Source organism: Rhipicephalus microplus, chromosome 9 (genome assembly GCF_043290135.1).
Source record: "Rhipicephalus microplus isolate Deutch F79 chromosome 9, USDA_Rmic, whole genome shotgun sequence".
Taxonomy (NCBI): Eukaryota; Metazoa; Arthropoda; class Arachnida; order Ixodida; family Ixodidae; genus Rhipicephalus; species Rhipicephalus microplus.
This window is the reverse complement of record NC_134708.1, coordinates 40,501,430-40,520,418: the sequence shown is the minus strand read 5'-3', so window position 1 is coordinate 40,520,418 and position 18,989 is coordinate 40,501,430. Positions and strand designations below refer to the sequence as shown.

The 18,989-nt window shown below is 46.7% G+C and overlaps 1 protein-coding gene across 13 annotated transcripts in view; it reads right to left on the bottom strand.

Annotated features, from left to right (window-relative positions):
- The window catches only part of LOC119163735 (uncharacterized), a 60,959-nt gene that overhangs the window by 25,054 nt on the left and 16,916 nt on the right, over positions 1-18,989 (bottom strand). For 2 of the 13 annotated variants that reach the window (XM_075873477.1, XM_075873479.1), the window contains one exon: positions 4,925-5,077. The exons of the other annotated variants lie outside the window; for them this stretch is intronic. The gene's annotated coding sequence lies outside the window, so the exon portion shown is untranslated. The remainder of the gene's footprint in view (positions 1-4,924; positions 5,078-18,989) is intronic. 13 annotated transcript variants of the gene reach the window in all.

The following is an 18,989-nucleotide window of genomic DNA, read 5'->3' as shown; positions in this document are numbered from 1 at the left end:
CCTGGCATGCCTTGCGGATGTAACCTTACGCGCGCATGACGTACTGATTGCGTCCGCGTCGTTTGATCCTCCAGCTCCGAGTCGCCACGATACCGAATTGGGCGGGGAAGGAATTTGGCTTGCGAAGTCTACATCGAGTAGTGGCGAAGCTTTCGAGCTCACCTACTCGCATCAAGCTTTCGCAGCTTGTAATAATCCGATTGAAAACTTCTGGCGATACAACGCTTTTTTTCATTAAACAAGCAACAACTTCCGTGTAAAATTTCTCATGTAACCTAGTGAAGCGCAATCTAAGAAGTAAATAACGCATAAAACAGAAGCCTACAGATATCGTTTTTAATCTACACTTTACTTTCCCCCTTGATGACGCTACACGCTTGCGCTTTCGTTGTTCATCGTCCTGTCGCTGCACAGAACCACCTCCTAAACAACCGAGCAGACGCCGGAGAGATGCCGAGCAGACGACGCGACGCGCATGCATGCCTGGAGGCTAATCGACCTTCCCATTGGCTAAGAGTCCTTGTAAGCATGATAGTGACGAAAGTAACTTGTGGGATGGAGTATAGACAAATTCCACCGGACTTACGTCACGAAAATGCGGTAGCGCTGTCTTGGTAGGCAAAAGACGCTCAGCCTACCGCAATTTATGCTGGGTTTTCAATGGTGCATGTGATGTTCTCAGTCAAGCAACGACAAAAAAAAAAACGGTATGCCGACGCCCTGCGTTGCGGTTGAATGCGAGTCGCGTCTCACAACTTAGTTTCGTTTGTTGGCGCACATCGCAGCCCTGAGCGCTTATGGCGACAGTTATGCGCGGACTTCGCTATAATTTTAGCCATATTGTCGACGTCGGCATACCTGTGTTTACAAACATGGATTGGGCCTTTAGGTTGCGCCCCATAGTGTTCGAAAAGCTCAATTTTGCCGGGTAACATGAATACGGGACTCCAGCGGTACTTGAAAGTAAAATTTGAGCTCAAATAGCGTTTATATAGGCACTGATATTGAAAACAGACATTAATGGGAACTTATAGGAATTCAGGCACCAATGTCCAAAACAGGCACCTATAGGCTTTTTAAAAACACTATAAAAGCTCTTCTTACCCTCTAAATCGCGCTAATATGTAAAAAGGGCACAATAACAACGCGAAAAATTTGCAGATCCCACGTGCAGTGGGAATCGATTATATGCGAAGCACGAATGGGAAAGGTTGATATGTCACTTTAAAATCAGCACAACGTTATGAGGTGGAGGTAAGTGATGCCGTACACGACTTCCGTGTCATGATTATCATGTTTGAATGTGTCGTTTACGCTCGCCACCTATTCACTTCACGTGATACCAAATTTAGTATATGTGGAGCTAGCGAAACGGCCGTGAGCACGCTCTGAGCGTGGTCTGTTGTCTTGTTCCTACATGGCACGCGTGTCAGAATTATCAGGTTTGCACCAGTCATATATTTCTTCGTTCATTGACGTCACGTAACACTTAATTTGGTATATGTGGAGCTAGGGAAACGGCCGCGAGCGCATCATGAAGGGCCCAATATACTCCTATGTAGCGTTGACGCATGCGCACGCTGGGTACAGCGACGCTACCTTAGCAAAACGCGAGCTCTTATAAGGGAGTTTTAGACTACCGCACCGCGAGCCCTTGTGGTCGCTGCCACTGCGCATGCGTCGTAACGCGAGTCGGCGTTCACGTTCGCGCACCGCACGCAGAAAATCCAAAATCACGTGCGGCGATTGCGGCCCGCATGTGGCCCGCAAGCGCTGGTTTTGAGACTACGGTGTCGCTGCGATCGTGCTTTGCAGTTTGCAGCAGGGGAAAGTGTATTTTAAAACAAAGTCGCCAAAGTTTGCTAAGAAATGCTTCGCATTTAAAACAAAATAACTAGACGCCACCGTGGCTCGCCAGGATGTAAACGTAGCTCACGTACTTTTTTATGTCGTGCGAAAAGCAAACTGGCGATTGCATCCGACGCGGATTCGAGCTGTGCCATGCAGCTAGTCTGAACTTACCAGTGACGATTTCAGCGATGATTGCAGCTACTGTGCGAGTGTGGAAGCATCGCCGATTGATTGCGACCCACCGGCGCGTGAAGTAGTCCTCGTTGATCAATATTATGCGTACTTACTGTACAACCCGATGTCGACGACGACTGGACACGCTATACAGCTAACAAAGCTGAACTGTAACCGAGTCGTCGTTGTCTCGTTGTCACAAACAAGTGCTCAAGGAAGCGAGCGCCTCCGAATTCTGGCGACGGCGACGACACCAGACGCCAGACTGACGCGGCCGAGCCAGCGTTAAAGAAGAAAACAAGCATCCAAGCACTGCTTGGGTGCGTGGCCCCTTCCCCTCGAAAAGCGGCGCCACCATCAGCCGACCAACCTTCTCGTATCCATCGCCGAGTGACTTCCAAAATCATCGAGAAGGAAAGCTTAAATCGCTCCATTTGGTCACTCCCCAGTTGCGTCACGTGTCGCGGACGCTTCTCGAAACGTCTTGGCCTTTTCCCAGCCCTGGCTGTACAGCGCGCCTACGAAACGATTATAAACGTCTAAAACCTAGCGCGAAGGTATTTAAGTGAGCAGTGGAGAGTGGTGATCAGGAGAAGAAGGAAGTTTGCGCCAGCGTGCGCTGAGTTGTTTTCGGTAGCAGGCGCAGTGTCAGTATACAGGTGCACGCGTACGGTTGACAAGAAGAAGTCACCTACTCAATCGGTGATAGAAACCTTTGCGGGAACGATAAGGCCATCTGAAATCAAGGCTTGGCCTCTTATCTATGAGCTAGAGCATCTATCTCCTAAGTCACTGCAGTGTTTGAGTTGTTAGAGATACGACCACAACGCAAAAGGGTGCAGGTGAACTGTTAGGTGTTGAATATGCGGAGAAAATCATGACAGCCGCAAGTGCAACTCTGCGGAAGCGAAGTGCTGTTTATGTCATGAAGCGCATCCTGCAGACTCTTTTAGATTGTGAGGCGAAACAACGAAAAGCTTGGCTACAGGAAATTGTGGAACGCAGGCGTTGCTCCCGGAGGGAACCTGTGACTCAATGGCAAGAACGCTCGAAAGGCTACGCAAGCGTAACAGCCCGAAATGCCGCTGCTACGGATGCATCATTAGCAAAGTCCAAAAGAGTATTAAAGAATAATTGCCGGAGTGGAAGCTCCCGCAACGCCTTGGTAAAATCTACTGCAGAGACCGTACAGAAGGCAACGAAACAGACGATGGAGCGTCTTGCCAACAATAATACTGGAGTCGTGGCTAAATTATTATCATCTCAGTTGACCCAAATCCTCGCTTCAGTGTCTATGAAAAATCAGACTTCCCAGGATTTGGAGGTTTCAAGGTGTGCAGGGACAGAAAGCCCGATAGCTCCTACAGGATGCGTATCTCCTCAAGCAGGACCTTCCAATAAAATACTGCGGGCAGATCCAGAACCTATGTCAGATGACTCCAATGAATTCACAGATATGAATGCGGAATCTGAAAATTTCTTGAAGCGTGCCAGATCTTCCCTATCAAAAAAGTCTTCGCAGAAATCGAAATATAAGAAATAACTTGCAAAGAAAGACTTTTTTGAGAACTTCTCCAAAAAAGACTTCTTGAAGAAATATTTTTTGGATCAAGCAGCCTCTGCGGCGGGTTTATAGTGTAAAGAAAGGCTCCCTAAAGTATTACAGTGGAATTCTCGATCAATGGGTTCGACTACCACAGCTTTATCGTATATTTCTTCGCGAATTTGCCCAGATATTATTACATTACAAGAAACTTGGCTTCAAAATGGACGAAAATTTTACCTAAAAATTATCGCTTATTTCGTTTAGACAGGCGTAGCAGAGGTGGTGGACTTACCGTTTTTATATCAACTAAATTTAGTCATGGAGCGAAGAATAACTACCTGTGCATGGATACTAACTATGAAACTATGGTATTAGACATCATTCTGCCTGACTGTTCCCCCGTTTTTTTTTGTTAACGCATACTTTCCGGTAGGAGTGCAGGACACAAGATGCTTAGATGCAATGTTAGCTTCCTGCAGGAAGTATGCAATATTAACTGGTGACTTCAATTCACACCACGTGTTTTGGTGTTTCAAGACTGATGTAAGTGGAAGGCGCTTGTGCGAATGGACTGTTGATAATCAATTATCTTGTGTAAAATTTCCCACTGTTACTTTTGTTAGGAGACAATCTAAGTCGTTTATAGATTTGACCTTATCCAGCTCTTCACTAAGGATATCGTCGTGGAAAACTTCAGATTGCGCAACAAACAGTGACCACCTTCCTGTTAGCTTCGATATTAACTTTCCCGGGATATTTTTAACTGGTAAAATTGGCTCGTTTGTAAATTATGAGCGTTAACAAAAAGACTTAAAGTCTACTTTGGTTCTTCGCAAGGACATGCAGGAAGACATTCGGGCTATGAGTCTGTGTGCGGTATTGTGAAGAGCAATAAAAAAGGCAACTTTTTTAATAACTTCAGGCACAGGCGGGTCGTTTAGCCCACGGTGGAACGCTGATTGTATTAGGGGGTATAGAAAACGAAAAGCGGCGTAGAAGCAACTTATTCAGAACCAATGCCCAAAAAACTGGTGTGACTATAAATACGTGGCAGCAGATTTTAAACGTACAGTACCCAAAGCAAAAGATGACTATGACACTAAAAAATTCAGCTATCTTTCAAAATCAAACAACAGAAACGCATTTTTTAGACATTTGCGATTCAGAAAAATGATGCCTCCATCACACAATATTGATTCTTCAATTCTATCACCTCGCGAACTCACTGAATTATTAGAAAACGTTACTAGAGGATTAGAAGATAGATTCAGATCAATAATGTCAAAACACATAGAAAGCTAATTGCATGGGAAGTGACATTAGCTGAATTCGCGGATGTAGTGAGGCACTTACCTCCTGCAGCACTTGGACCAGATGGGGTACCGTCAGCAATGATAAAAGTACTATACGACATTTCCCCACATCAACTCTGTACTATCGTTAATTACTCCTTGAAAAATTCTTGGGTAACTTCGGATTGGAAACTTTCCAAAATTATTCCCATATCTAAAAAAACAGGGACTCGGGTTTACCCTTGACAATGTAAGGCCAATTTCTATTGCATCTAATTTGCTTAAACTAATTGAAAGGGTTTCGAATGCACATATATTGAAATGCATTGAGGAGATATCAATACTGAACCCTAGTCAAATTGGCTTTAAATCGGAATGTTCCTTCTGGTGTGCGCACGTGCATTTGGAGAGACGTATACAGTTGGCTCGGCGTAGAAGAAAGTTTTGAAATGAGAGCGCACTGTTTAGACGCGGACAGAAAGACAGGGACAAGAGCGTATTGTTCATTAGTTACTCTTGATTTGGTCAAAGCGTACGACAAAGTGGAGCATAAAATACTAATACAGCAGATGTGAATGTATCGCTTACCAAACTACACAAGAGCATGGGTAGCAGAGTTTTTAAGGGAGAGAGAGTTTTATTGCTTTCAAAGGGGTTGTTTTTCTAACAGATATCAGCAATACCATGGCGTACCACAGGGGGCAGTGCTATCACTGTTGTTGTTCAACATCTTCCTTAGTTTGATTCCAACACATAGCGATATTCATTTATATCTCTATGCAGATGGCATTGCCTTTTTTGCGACAAATAGTGATCTTCAATTACTATATCAGATATTACAGAATTACCTAAACATGATATATAGGAATGGCTTGAAAAAATACGAATGTCTTTTAAACGTAAACAAAAGCGCGCTTCTAGCGTTTTCGTTCAGGGATCCTGTCAACACCTCCCTGATGTATGGCACAGAGCTTTCCGAGAGATTCCCCAAGTGGATTCACTCAAATGCTCAGGCATCATATATAACAGCTCGTTAATTGGGAAAGTCACATTGATCACATTGGGTCCAAGGCAACAAGGGCCATGGGGTTGTTACGCAAGCTCAGCAACAGAAAAACGGGGCTGCGAAGAAATACATTGGTAATGATATATAAAATGTACATGCGTCCTATCATGGAATTCGGCTGTGCGTTATTTTCTAGCTGTGCGACTTATAAAATGAGACCACTAATACTATTGGAAAGGGAAGCTTTACGATTGTGCCTTGGCCTGCCCAAGTTTGTTGCTAACAATGTGCTATACATGGAAGCGCGTCCATCTTCATTGTTGAATAGATTCAATGTACTTACTATCCACACATCTTTAAAACTCTACACTTCACCCCAGAAATAATCGTTTTTTGCTTTTATTAAAGAGCGTAACTTATTTTTTGAAACTCGGTGGACGCAATTCTACTCCCCCCAGATCATGTTTGTTCAAGCGCTGCTAGAACCACTGAACGTCAAAATCAAACATATTTTCTCAACAATTAACTGTAATTTAGACCTTCAGATGGAATTTGAGAATACTTACCCTTATATCGCGAAGCAAATGCCATTTCAACATTTAAATGATCGGCTTGAAGATTACTTGGCATAAGTGAACATGAACAACACAATCGCGACTCATGCATCCGTATCAAACGAAAAGGCTGGGGCAGATATCTTCTCGCGTTTCCTTGACTTGTTCTTTTCGGTTAGGCTTCCAGATTACATACCAGTATTCATAGTAGAATTATTTGATATTGTACTGGCACTGCGGAAACTTCCTTTGGGTGAATTAGAAGCAGTCATAATTGCAGATTCTTTTTGAGCATGTGCTGCTCTGTCTTCGGGAGACAACTTGACACTTATGCATATGTTTCGACAACTCATAGCGACAATCTTGCTAGAACTTCAGCTGTTGTGGGTACCGGGCCATCGTGGCCTATATCTCAATGAGATGGCGGATGCACTAGCAACAGTATCTCTTAGCGGTCCCCTTATCCCGATTTTGCCCGATACGGCTTACGCGAGAGCAATAAGGTTTAGAAACCTCTGTTTGCAGGAAATCAACTCTTACTCACTGAATAAAATTCGAGATTTCGCTCATCTTGGATGCTGCTAGAATAGACAGTGGTGCGCAACATGGCAATTGGAACTTGCTTATACTAGATTGCATTGCAGAATTCCACAACTAAATTATTATTTTTATATCGTTGGTCTAAAGGTGTCACTTTTATGTCAGGTTTGCGAATAGAAACGATAGATCATTTCTTTTTATTCTGTCGCCGATATTCTTATCAGCCAAAAGATACCAGGTAGCTCCACTTGAAAAATTAGGGTTATAGGTAAATGTGTCAGTACTTTTATCGTTTGGCAGAATTAAATTAGGTTATAGCCACAGGGACGTCTGCTCTGTGGTGTTTTTTACTACATAATTTAAACAGAGCGATTGCCATATTAGAGTGCTTTTTTTATATATATCATTCGTTTTGGACCCACCATTACCTCCGTCTTAAATCAGATCTGATAGCCTGCATCGACCTTTGCTCAGATATACTCCTTTTTCAATTTTTGGCTTTTCTCTCTCTATATATATATTTTCAGCCCAAAATTACTTTGTGTTTGTAAAACCATAATATAAGCCTTTTAATTAAAGATCCTGCCACCCGGTTTTTTGGCCGATCCCCCTTTGTGGGTGTGCACCGGAATAACAAGGATCATCATCATCACCACCACCACCACCACCACCATCATCATCATCATCATTGTCATCATCATCATCATCATCATCATCATCATCATCATCATCATTATCAGTTGTTCCCCCATGGGGTGAAGGCGTTTGTCCTCACTGACAAAGCAGGCGTTGAACAGGGTTTCCACTTGTTCGGGTGAAGGCTTGTGCTACAAGCAGAAGAAGGGTGTGTGTCTACCGCGAGTGGGCGAAGACGTGTTTTGCAGCCGCAGCCGCGTGAGATTGCGGGGTGTTACCGGCGAATAAGTTTGGTGCTTGGAGTGCGGGCATTTGACGACGCGAGGTTTCCTGGAAGAGAAGCTTCGGGGGCAGCGGAGTGACAACTGCGCTGGGCTTTGAGTGAAGTTTTCCTAGGAAAGAAACATTCAAACTTTATTCCAAGAACTTTCGATGGATTAAGTTCCACGAACCTTTAGTCTTAAGTGTATTGGTTGTTCATTGCAAGTGACTTCATTGTAGCGCGTGTCGTGGTTTGTGTCCGTTGTTCTGAGTGTAGCCGATTGTATTGTGTAGTCCGTTGTTTGAGCGCTCACGTGTTGTATTGAACTATTACGGAGTGTGCATAATTGTGTATTGCCTGATCTGCCATACTTGAAAACATATTTTTTTGTTTTGTTTCTCAACTCTCGGCTCCGACTCGTTCTTTGGACCACAGCCGCCGTCCGCTGGCGCGTTAAACAAGACCACATCTAAATTGTCCGTGCTGTCGTGGTGCAGATCGGGGGGCTGACATGTCGGCCCTTGGAATTAGCTCGGCGATTGGCTCCCTAATCAACGGGAACATTGGCACTCGTACACAAAAGCGTGCGCTGCCTCCGTCTACTTGGCGAGGCTGGGTTGGCCAAGAGAAGGCCCATGATCTGCCAATCAACCCAATTTCAAATCTTATCGGCCCACCTAACTTTGTGTCCACCCTGTGCGTTCGCCTTCTCTGGGAATCCAGTCAGTTACCTTTCATGACCAGCGATTATGGAGCCTACGCGCTACGTGCCCGGCCCATATCCATTTCTTCTTCTTGATTTCAACTATGATATTCTTAACCACGGTTTGTTCCTGATCCACTCTGCTCTCGTCTTGTCCCTTGAGGTTAAACTGATTGTGTTAATTTTCATCACTCACTGGGTCTTCCTCAACTTAAGCTAAGCCGTCTTTGTAAGCCTCCAGGTTTCTGCCAGCAAGATGCAGCTGTTAGATGGATGGATAGATAGATAGATAGATAGATAGATAGATAGATAGATAGATAGATAGATAGATAGATAGATAGATACGCTCAAAGTCACCGAAGTTCACTAAGAAATGATTCGCATTTTAAAAAAAGTCGTAGGCGGCTAGATAGATAGATAGATAGATAGATAGATAGATAGATAGATAGATAGATAGATAGATAGATAGATAGATAGATAGGTAGATAGATAGATAGATACGCTCAAAGTCACCGAAGTTCACTAAGAAATGATTCGCATTTTAAAAAAAGTCGTAGGCGGCTAGATAGATAGATAGATAGATAGATAGATAGATAGATAGATAGATAGATAGATACGCTCAAAGTCACCGAAGTTCACTAAGAAATGATTCGCATTTTAAAAAAAAGTCGTAGGCGGCTAGATAGATAGATAGATAGATAGATAGATAGATAGATAGATAGATAGATAGATAGATAGATAGATAGATAGATAGATAGATAGATAGATAGATAGATAGATACGCATAATGTCGCCGAAGTTCGTTAAGAAATGCTTTGCATTTAAAAAAGCGCGCCGGGAGAGCCGAAGGCCGAAGCGCAGAGGAGTTCTTGCGCGCGGAGCGCTGCGCTCTCAGTACCAATAATGCCCCTAAGTACTAATCGACTGCAGCGCCGCCGCTAGGGCAGCGCGGATGGTTTCAGGCGGCGAGGCGCCGTCACGCCACTCAACGTCGAAATCTCTCATCTCCTGATAACACTCCCTCCGCTGCTGGATTACATGCACTAGCATAGAGAAACATAGTAAACTAGCCGCTGGGTTCCCGAAAAATGTAGGCGTTTCGTCGGCGCGTCGCGCAGCCGAGGCAGTGGAAAGGGCGGGACCTCTCTCGTACGTAACGCAACTCTGCGTCACCATGCTCCTTTCCTTTTAGATGTTTCTACACTTGGCTCGGCAATAGATGTGAGGAGGTCGGTCGGCGCGGCGGCGACGCCTTCGAAGGGAAGAGAAGGTGCGTGTGCGGCGTTGTTTGACTCTTATTTTTCATTTGCTCCGGTGTTTTCCGCGTCTTGCCTGCGCTTCGATTTCACGAGAGAGTTAGCATTCGGAGGTGCTCGCTTTGAGGAGCACTCGCTTGTCACACCGCCCCAACGAAAGAAGTGGTGCTCGGTCCGACTCACTATGTCGACTTCAAGCGGTGACGACCGTTGGCAACTGAACGACTACGAACGTCAGCGTTCCCGCCACAAGTTATTCGCGGACGATGCGAAGCTAGTACCCCTTCACGAAGACAGCTTTCGGCGGGATTTCACGTGCGGTATCTGTCTCGACTCGCTGAGAAACGCTGTGGCGACGACCACGTGCCTGCACCGTTTCTGCGAGGAGTGCATCACAGCGGCGCTTCGCAGGTGCAACAATGAATGCCCCATTTGCCGAATGAAGATAAGATCGAGGCGCGAACTGCGTCGAGACCATCGCATGGACATACTAGTCGCCGCACTTGTTCCGCGTGACGCCGAGGAGCTCATGTTCGGTAAAACGCGTTCAGCTACTTCAGGGAACCGCCAGCTTCCCGAAGGCACAGCGCGCCGTGTTGAAAACGATGTACGTGAGTGCACCGCTGTCGTAGGAAATGTCGTTGGCCGAAGCAGCTGCGGTTCGGCGACCAACCGCGAGGTCGACCATGCTGAGGAACCAATTACGGTTGGCGTGAATGGACCTGAAGAGGAAGCGAGTGGTCTATCCTTCTCGGCGTCAACGTTGCCTCAACGCGGAAGCTCGTACGAACAGCCATGGCATCAATCCCCTACATGGCCAGTTTACGAAGGCGGCAACAGTTTTTCTTGGGAGAAGATGGGCCGTGGGTTGTCCTTGCGCGTCCAAGCGAGGCGCACTCAATCCGCATTTTCCGGTGAATACGAAGTTGATGCGCACGATCTCGTGCCGGCAGACAGCGCGGATGGCCCGAACCGCAAGACGCACAGAGACCGCGCTGTCGCAAACTCTTCCGACGCTTCATTTGGAGGACTCTGCGCGGCGCCTTGCCACGGCCTGACCCAGGGCAAGGCCACACAAGTCGTCATAACGCTGAAGCCTCACCTCGACATGTTCTTTCAATTCCCCGCTTCACCGACTCTTTCCGTTAATGTTCCGGTAGAGGCCCGCATGCAGGACATATCCGGTTATATCAGCGAGTGCCTTTACCCTGACAGCTACGGACGACTTTTTTCTGCCATGCACAGCCTATACGCAGTCAGTGTGAAAGGCGAGTTGATTGCACTTCCTGATACGATTACGGTGAAGGATGCTTTGAATGTAACGGGAAAGTCTGCCGCAAAGAACGAACTGTATTACGCACCACGCAAACTGCCTTGACTGTACGCTTGTTTCTTTGTGTCACGAGAACTCGATTCTATCAGATGGCTATGAAGAGTAATAAAGGGTTTTCGATGACTTTTTTTGTTATTGTTGTTGAGTGAACACGGAATCTAATAGTGTGGTCACACATTGTGCAGCACCTTTAAATATTGGAAAAGCGTCGTTGAACTTCGGTAATTTTCTAAATATACGTAGACGGCAAACCGTTTTTACCCACAGCCGCGAGAGGGAGCGACAAAACAAAATAAAAGGAAAGACAAGGAGGTTAACTAGATAAGCATCCAGTTTGCTACCCTGCACTGGGGATAAAGGAATGAAGAATAAAAAAAAGAGGAGAGCAGTGGACGTTATGCCTGCGAGTCCACAGCGAACGTCCATGCCTGTGAAAAAGGCAATCTGTGTCAAGGCCAGCCCGCGAGCCCGCCTGACGCGAACAACTCAACGGCATCAACACGCGGCGGTGCCTCTCTGCCGCGCACGCACAGTGAGTCACCTCAGCTAGCGAGCCCGTCGAGCAAGCAACCGGCGCATTCTTGTCTGGCGAGTTTGACGCAATGTGTGGTGACGTCACTCGTCCTTGGGTGCAGCCACGTGCAGCGCAGCGGCTCCAGATTCGATGAGAATGACGCGGCCCAGCGGCGACCCCATGAAGGATTCTGACCTCACGACCAGCGGCGCTTCTCGTTGGACATTTGGTTACTCAAAGAATCCACCCGGTGCATATAAAAAAAAAGTCCTGCGGCGCGTCGCGAGCAGTAGACATGTGTGTCAGAGAGCAGACCTATGTGTTAGAGATGAGAGCTCGGCTCTTCGGGTCTCTAAGCTGTCAGCCCCAGTGCCGAATTTGTAACGCCTCTGTATATATGCTGTACATAAACCTTGTTTAACTCACCGTCGTCTCGTCCGCTCGTCTATCAGCTCTGCGCAGAAGCAGTCGCGAGCTGAGAAACCTACGCTACCAAACGGCTGGTGACCGTGTCGGCGGAGATCGGAGCAGTGGCGCCTTCGGGACCGTGTCGGCGTCGCCGTCTTTCGAAACAGTGGTTGCAGCGGTGAGATTTCGTGGCGCCCTTCGTAACGTCGTTGGAGGTGCGCTTCGCAACAACGTTCAAAGTTATACAGTCAGTCAGTCAGTCAGCCACTGAGGCCAGAACTTCTCTGGCCAACATGACTTCTGTATTCCGACATGCGACTGGGAAATTGCAGCCTTGGAGAGGGTCGTGGGCGATCCATGGCGATTATGTAAAAAAAAAAAAAAAGGTCAGTCACAGCTTTCTGTCGCAGCACACGCCAAGCTACGTGAGTGGAGTTTCTGCACGTGTTACTACGCCAAGTAGCCCGATCTCATGCAATTTCGCTTTCACAAGTCCATCCAAGACGTACATTTTCGCACCACCACCATGCAATAAATCTTACACTTATTAAAGAGGAAACTAATAAAATGGTCATTTTTTCAAAAGAAGGAACACTAGGCTTCTTTGAAGCGTTGAGATTTATTTCAGAAAAAAAATTGGCAGATCCCACGTACAGTAGGAATCGATTATATGCGAAGCATGAATGAGAAATGTTGATATGTCACTTTAAAATGAGCACAACGTTACGGGGTGGAAGTAAATGATGCCGTACATGACTTACGTGTCATGATTTTCATGTTTGGATGTGTCGTTTACCATCGTCATCAACTAACGTCACGCGTACCAAATTTAGTGTATGTGGAGCTAGCGAAACGGCCTCGAGCATGCTATGAGCGTGGTATGTTGTCACGTTTCTTACATGACACGCATGTCTGGGTTATCATGTTTGCACCATTCATATATTTCGTCATCCATTGACGTCACGTAACACCAAATTTGGTGTATGCGCAGCCAGCAAAACGGCCGCGAGCGCATCATGAACGGCCCAGTATACTCCAGTTTAGCGTTGACGCGTGCGCACGCTGGGCACAGCGACGCTACGTTAGCGAAACGCGAGCACTCTATATAATCTGACACCAGGCGCGACCAGCATCCGTCGGCGTGGCCTGGCGGCGACTGGCGCGAAATGCGATATGCTGCATTTCGCGCCGATGTCATAGAATATAGTAACATTACTCTATGCCGATGTGTTACCCAGACAACAGCGTGTCTCCCTCTTTTCGTGACGAAGGGACGCCGGGTGCGCTGAAACGCGCATGCGTCAAAGCAAGACAGAGTGGTGCGCGCCTGCGAGTACATGGCAGGACCGGCGTCTGGCCTGGCAACGCAAGCGAGACCTCACGGAATGAACGCCAGTGAGCACGCGCACCGCATAACGCCGAAATGTATTGGCACCTTGGCTGTGGCATGTAGTCATCTTCTCACATGACACGCATCTGATCATCATGTTTGCAGCAGTCACATACCTTGGTCATCCATTGGCGTCACGTAACACCAAATTTGGCTTATGTAAAGCTAGCGAAACGGCCGCAAGCACATCATGAGTGTGGCATGTAGTCATGTTGTTGCAAGACACGCATGTCGTGATTATCGTGTTTGTATGTGTCATTCACCTATGTCGTCCATTCGGGTCGCATAGTACCGAGTTTGGCACTTGTGAAGCTATCGAAACGGCTGCGAGCGCATCATGAGCGTAGCATGTAGTCATGTTGTTACGCGACTTGAATCTCGTGTTTATCCTGTTTGCACCAGTCTGATACCTTCGCCATTCATTCACGTCCCGTAATACCAAATTCGGTATAAGTAAAGCTAGCGAAACGGCTGACAGCGCATGATGAGCGAGGCATGTAGTCACGTTGTTACATGACATGCATCTCATGATTATCATGTTAGCACCAGTCACGTACCTCCGTCATACATTCACGTACTGTAATGCCAAATTTGGTATATATGACACTAGCAAAACGGCCGCGAGCGCATCATGAGCGTGGCATGTAGTCCTGTTGTAACACGACATGCATGTCATGATTTTCATGTTAGGGTGTGTCACTTGTGTTTGCCATGCGATTCTGCCATACCATACCACTTTCGCAACATGGCAGGTGAACGAAAGCACTGCAAGAGCTGCAGGACCATGAAAGGTAAATCATGACATTCATGACATCCATGTCATTATTTTTCCGGTTTGACTAGTCAAATGTGTTCTTCATACACTCATGTTACGCCATACCAAGTTTGGTATCGATACCATTATCGAAACAGCCAGGAGAGCTAAAAGGCATAGGTGGCTAGACAGACAGACAGACAGACAGACAGACAGACAGACAGACAGACAGACAGACAGATAGATAGATAGATAGATAGATAGATAGATAGATAGATAGATAGATAGATAGATAGATAGATAGATAGATAGATAGATACGCGCAAAGTCGCCAAAGTTCGCTAAGAAATCCTTCACATTTAAAAAATTAGCTGGAAACTCGTGGTTCGTTGCTCAGTTTTGTTCGGGCAACGTTTTCTCCACCGCTTCAGTCCTCGCCACGTGGCGAGGGAACGCGAACGGCGCGTGTAGACCATTGAAACGCTCTTTCTTCGATGAACGCAGAACTACACCATCTCGCAAGGAACGAGAATGCACCCTCGCCCACGAAAGACAACGCCGCCCCAGGCAGCGCCTGCTAGCGAGTTTCCCGATTGAAAAAAAAAAAACAATTACACATTCTTCCATTACAGGGATCTATCCATGAGTAGCATGTGAAGCAGAATAGACATTTATGCTTGGGTCCCCATGTGAAGTCTATGATCGTGTTTTAACAGTTTAGGACGACGAGTAGTTCTGTCTGAGAGATGAGGCACGTATTTTTTTTTAAAGACGATAGCCTTTCTTGGGGACCTTCGACGCAAAAATTTTTGTCTATCTGTCTGTGTGTACATTTCTCTGTTTGTCCACTCTTACCGGCATTAGGGTACTGGGAACGGCCGACCCCATCCACAGCAACCACCAATATTGCTCAAGGTTGAGCGTCCATGCTTGTGCGATTGTCAATTAAAAAGCAATTATTGCGCATGTCTGGGGCACCATAACAACACGCATATATTCTGCATATGCATCTCTTACTGGAAAACGCATACATAAGTAATTTTAAGGACGGTAGCGCTTACCATGCAAAGTTTGCACGGAACGGGGAGTATTTCCAACGCTTTGCTAAGACGAGGTGGTGGTGGCACCTACCCGTCGCCTCGCGTTCTACACCTTATCATCTCTGAGACGGGTGTGCACGGCCACGCGCTTTGTTTTCCAAAAGAAACTGCCAGATGGCACTCATGTCTTACGTGTGACGTCACTTGATGCGCTCGTTCGTCTCCACAGCACGCTCGAGGCATTCTAACGCAGCGCCTCCGGAATACCATACACTGATTTTCTTGCGCAGAACACCAAATAAATGTTTTGTTCACTCTCTCAACACGCCGGACTATCGTCTTTCGACGACAATTGCAGATTACATTCAGATATGGGGCCAATTTTTTAGATACGTAATCATGCCTAGGACGCGCTGAAGCTCCTGCTTTGTGCTTGTATCTGGGATTTGCAAGACGCTGCTGATGAGTTCCGGTGATGGCTGTATGCTCTCGTCACTGATCTTATCGCCTAGAAAAATTATTTCCTTCAGGCACGTTTCACACTTCTCAGCGTTTCTTGTAATTCCATGTTCTTGAACCGCGTCCAACGCTCTCTTTCATTCGAGCCGCTTCATGCTTTCTTTTATTCGAGCCCCATATGAGCACATCATCGACGTACACTCTCACGACTGAGAGGCCATCAAATGCTTGCGACATATTTTTCTGGTACACCTCTGGTGCAGACGCTAAACCGAATGGAGTGCGAAGAAATCTAAAACGCCCGAATAGCGTGCTGAACGTACAAATACGACAGCTCTCTTCGTCTAACGGAGTCTGATAAAAACCAGAGTTGGCGTCTAATCTTGAAAAGACACGCGCGCCTGTCATCTCGGCTTCAATGTCTTCACGCTTGGGCATTTCAATGTGCTCACGCTTGATACCTTCGTTTATATTCCAGGGATACATACAAATTCTCAGAGCTATCACCAGAACTCACCCATTCAGTCAGTTCATCAACCCTTGCGATGATACCGGCGTCGCTCATGCACTGCAAGTAATCCTTTAGCGTTTGCTTGAGGAGGTGGGGCACTTGACGCGGGTGCTGAATAAGTGGACGTGTTCCTCGTTGAAGCACTACTTTTTACGGCGTTCGAAAGCATCCCAATCCGCGAAACAAGTACGGGTAGTCTTTCATGACGCGTTGCCGAAGCGTTGTCCTTCCCGTTCCCGCTTGAGACAGCCCTGCTGATACCTCGGCGATGCGATTCACAAAGCCAAAGTCCTCACATGCAGCAAGTCCGAGTTGAGTACAAATCTTTAATACAACAAAAAATTTCACGCTCGCAGTCCTGCTTTGATACGTAAATGACATCACTACCGGTCGAAGATGCTTGATGGCTTTACCACTGTAACTGCGTAACGTTGCCGTGCTCTTCCGAAGCTCGTATTCCGGGCCTCTTTGACAACGCCTGTTCCTCTGACTGATGACGTACGAATACCAGTTTGCCTACGTTCCAGGCAAACTTCTAGACCTGCCAGACATGCTATGTAGGGCCCTAAATCCCCACTGCAACGTGACAGAGGTTGAAGGTAGCGATGTGGAGGTACATGCAGTGTCGATACAGTCCAGTCTGGTGAGTGAGAAAACCAGCGCGAGACTAGTCGGAGAGAGAGCAAAAGATCCAATTCTCTCAGATGTTATCAGAGTAATTCAGTCTGAGCAGAGGCAACAGTTTACGGGTCCGTACAGAGCGTACAACTCAATATTGTCTGTGCCCCGCCGCGGTGGTCTAGTGGCTAAGGTACTCGGCTGCTGACCCGCAGGTCGCGGGTTCAAATCCCGGCTGCGGCGGCTGCATTTCCGATGGAGGCGGAAATGTCGAGGCCCGTGTGCTCAGATTTGGGTGCACGTTAAAGAACCCCAGGTGGTCGAAATTTCCGGAGCCCTCCACTACGGCGTCTCTCATAATCATATGGTGGTTTTGGGACGTTAAACCCCACAAATCAATCAATCAATATTGTCTGTAATTGGAAAGCTGTTAAGGGAGCCACAATGGTCATACCACGGTAATTACGAACAGAAATGATGAATCGGCTACATGAAGGCCACTTAGGCATAAACAAATCATCCGCAAAGACGTGGCTTTTGATGTTCTGGCCAGGAATGACCCAGGACATTTAGAACATGATCAGTAGATCGGAAACTTACAAGGTCAATGCATATGCCCAACTTGAAGAATTGCTCGTGATGAGACAACCCCCACATTCTTCATGTATTCGCGTTGGAGCAGATCTATGTCAATATGCAGGTAAAACATACCTGTTATTACAAGGCAACGTTTTGTAAAAAAAATATGCCTGGAACGTGAGCCGCGAACGCGCTGCCCTAACCTCCGATTTTACCCTCCTCCTTCGGTACGAAGGCGAGCGTCTCCAACACAGCGATGCTCTCACAGTCACAGTTGCCTCCAAGGATCCGTGACGTCACGTGACAGAGCAGTACGATAATGTCACCGGGCTGAGTGGTATAAGGTTCCTAGATGAAACAAGTTTTCAAGGTAGCGACACCCTCCCTTTCCTCCTCGCTTATTTGCCTGAAGCGCCCCCTAGAAGGTTTAAAACTTTCATCCAAAAGCAAATGTTTGGGTTCTGTTGCTACGGTGAATAGATATAAATGAAACAAAATGGAAGGAAATAAGACGTAGAATAAACAGTTACCTTTATGAACATAAACGGCACAACACAAGAGCAAGCGGATCCCGCGTTACTCAACCGGCAACGTTGTGCAGTTCTATACTTCACACCACTAGCCATGGCGTCTCGCGTAGTACATTTTAGTTCCACGGCCGCGGTATTTCGTCCAGTTCTAACTAGTCCACTTCTCCGATTGTGTGTTGTTCGTGCTGTGACACAGTGAACGTGCTTCTTGCTGGATCCTGTAAGTGGCCACAGGGTGTGACGTTGTGACGATTGATTACAACCGGCTTGTGCACACGTAAGAAAAAAAACTACGACCAGACTGGTACGAACACTCGTCCAGCAGCACTGCGATGGCGTTTTTTTTAAATGTGCCTATTTGGACAATCGTGATGCCAAGTGATTCTGATGCGGTGCTGGGAACTTCCTGAAAACTGAGAGTTCTACTGGTGAGGTGTCTCGAAGCAGCGCGTTTCGGCTCAAGCGGGAACTGGTCAAGAGTGAAATGTTTCTTAAGGTGCGTTGATTACAACCTACAGCTGCTCTGTATACGTGCATAACCACATGTATTTGTACCAACTGGCATGCACTAGACACGCATTAGACGCGCGCCTGGCGTTTCAATAAAAACCGACAAGTGAACTCGCTTCGCAGATCCGCGTCGACATACGTTGACGGAGTTGCACGAAAGCATTTGCGTGAAATGGTTCATAGTTGCACTTCATGGTGCGCTTCATCTCGGAAAGCACGAGGTAAGTTGAACAGAGCGAAACCATTTTCTGTTGTTTACGGCAACGCAGCATTGCTGAAAAACGCAGATGTTGCATTGAACGAGCATGGCGAAAGAATCTTGGTCGACTTAGCGCACACCGAAACGCTCTTCCTCTTCAGTTTATGTTCTGGCTACGATTTTGTCTTTGGTCACGGCGAGAATCCGGCTGGAGCCACATGCGCATGCGTACTCGTTTTGAACCTTTTGCACAATAATAAATAACACCACCAGCCATTTGCAAGATCACGTGCAAGTAATGCACCAATTACAGACGCGGATGGC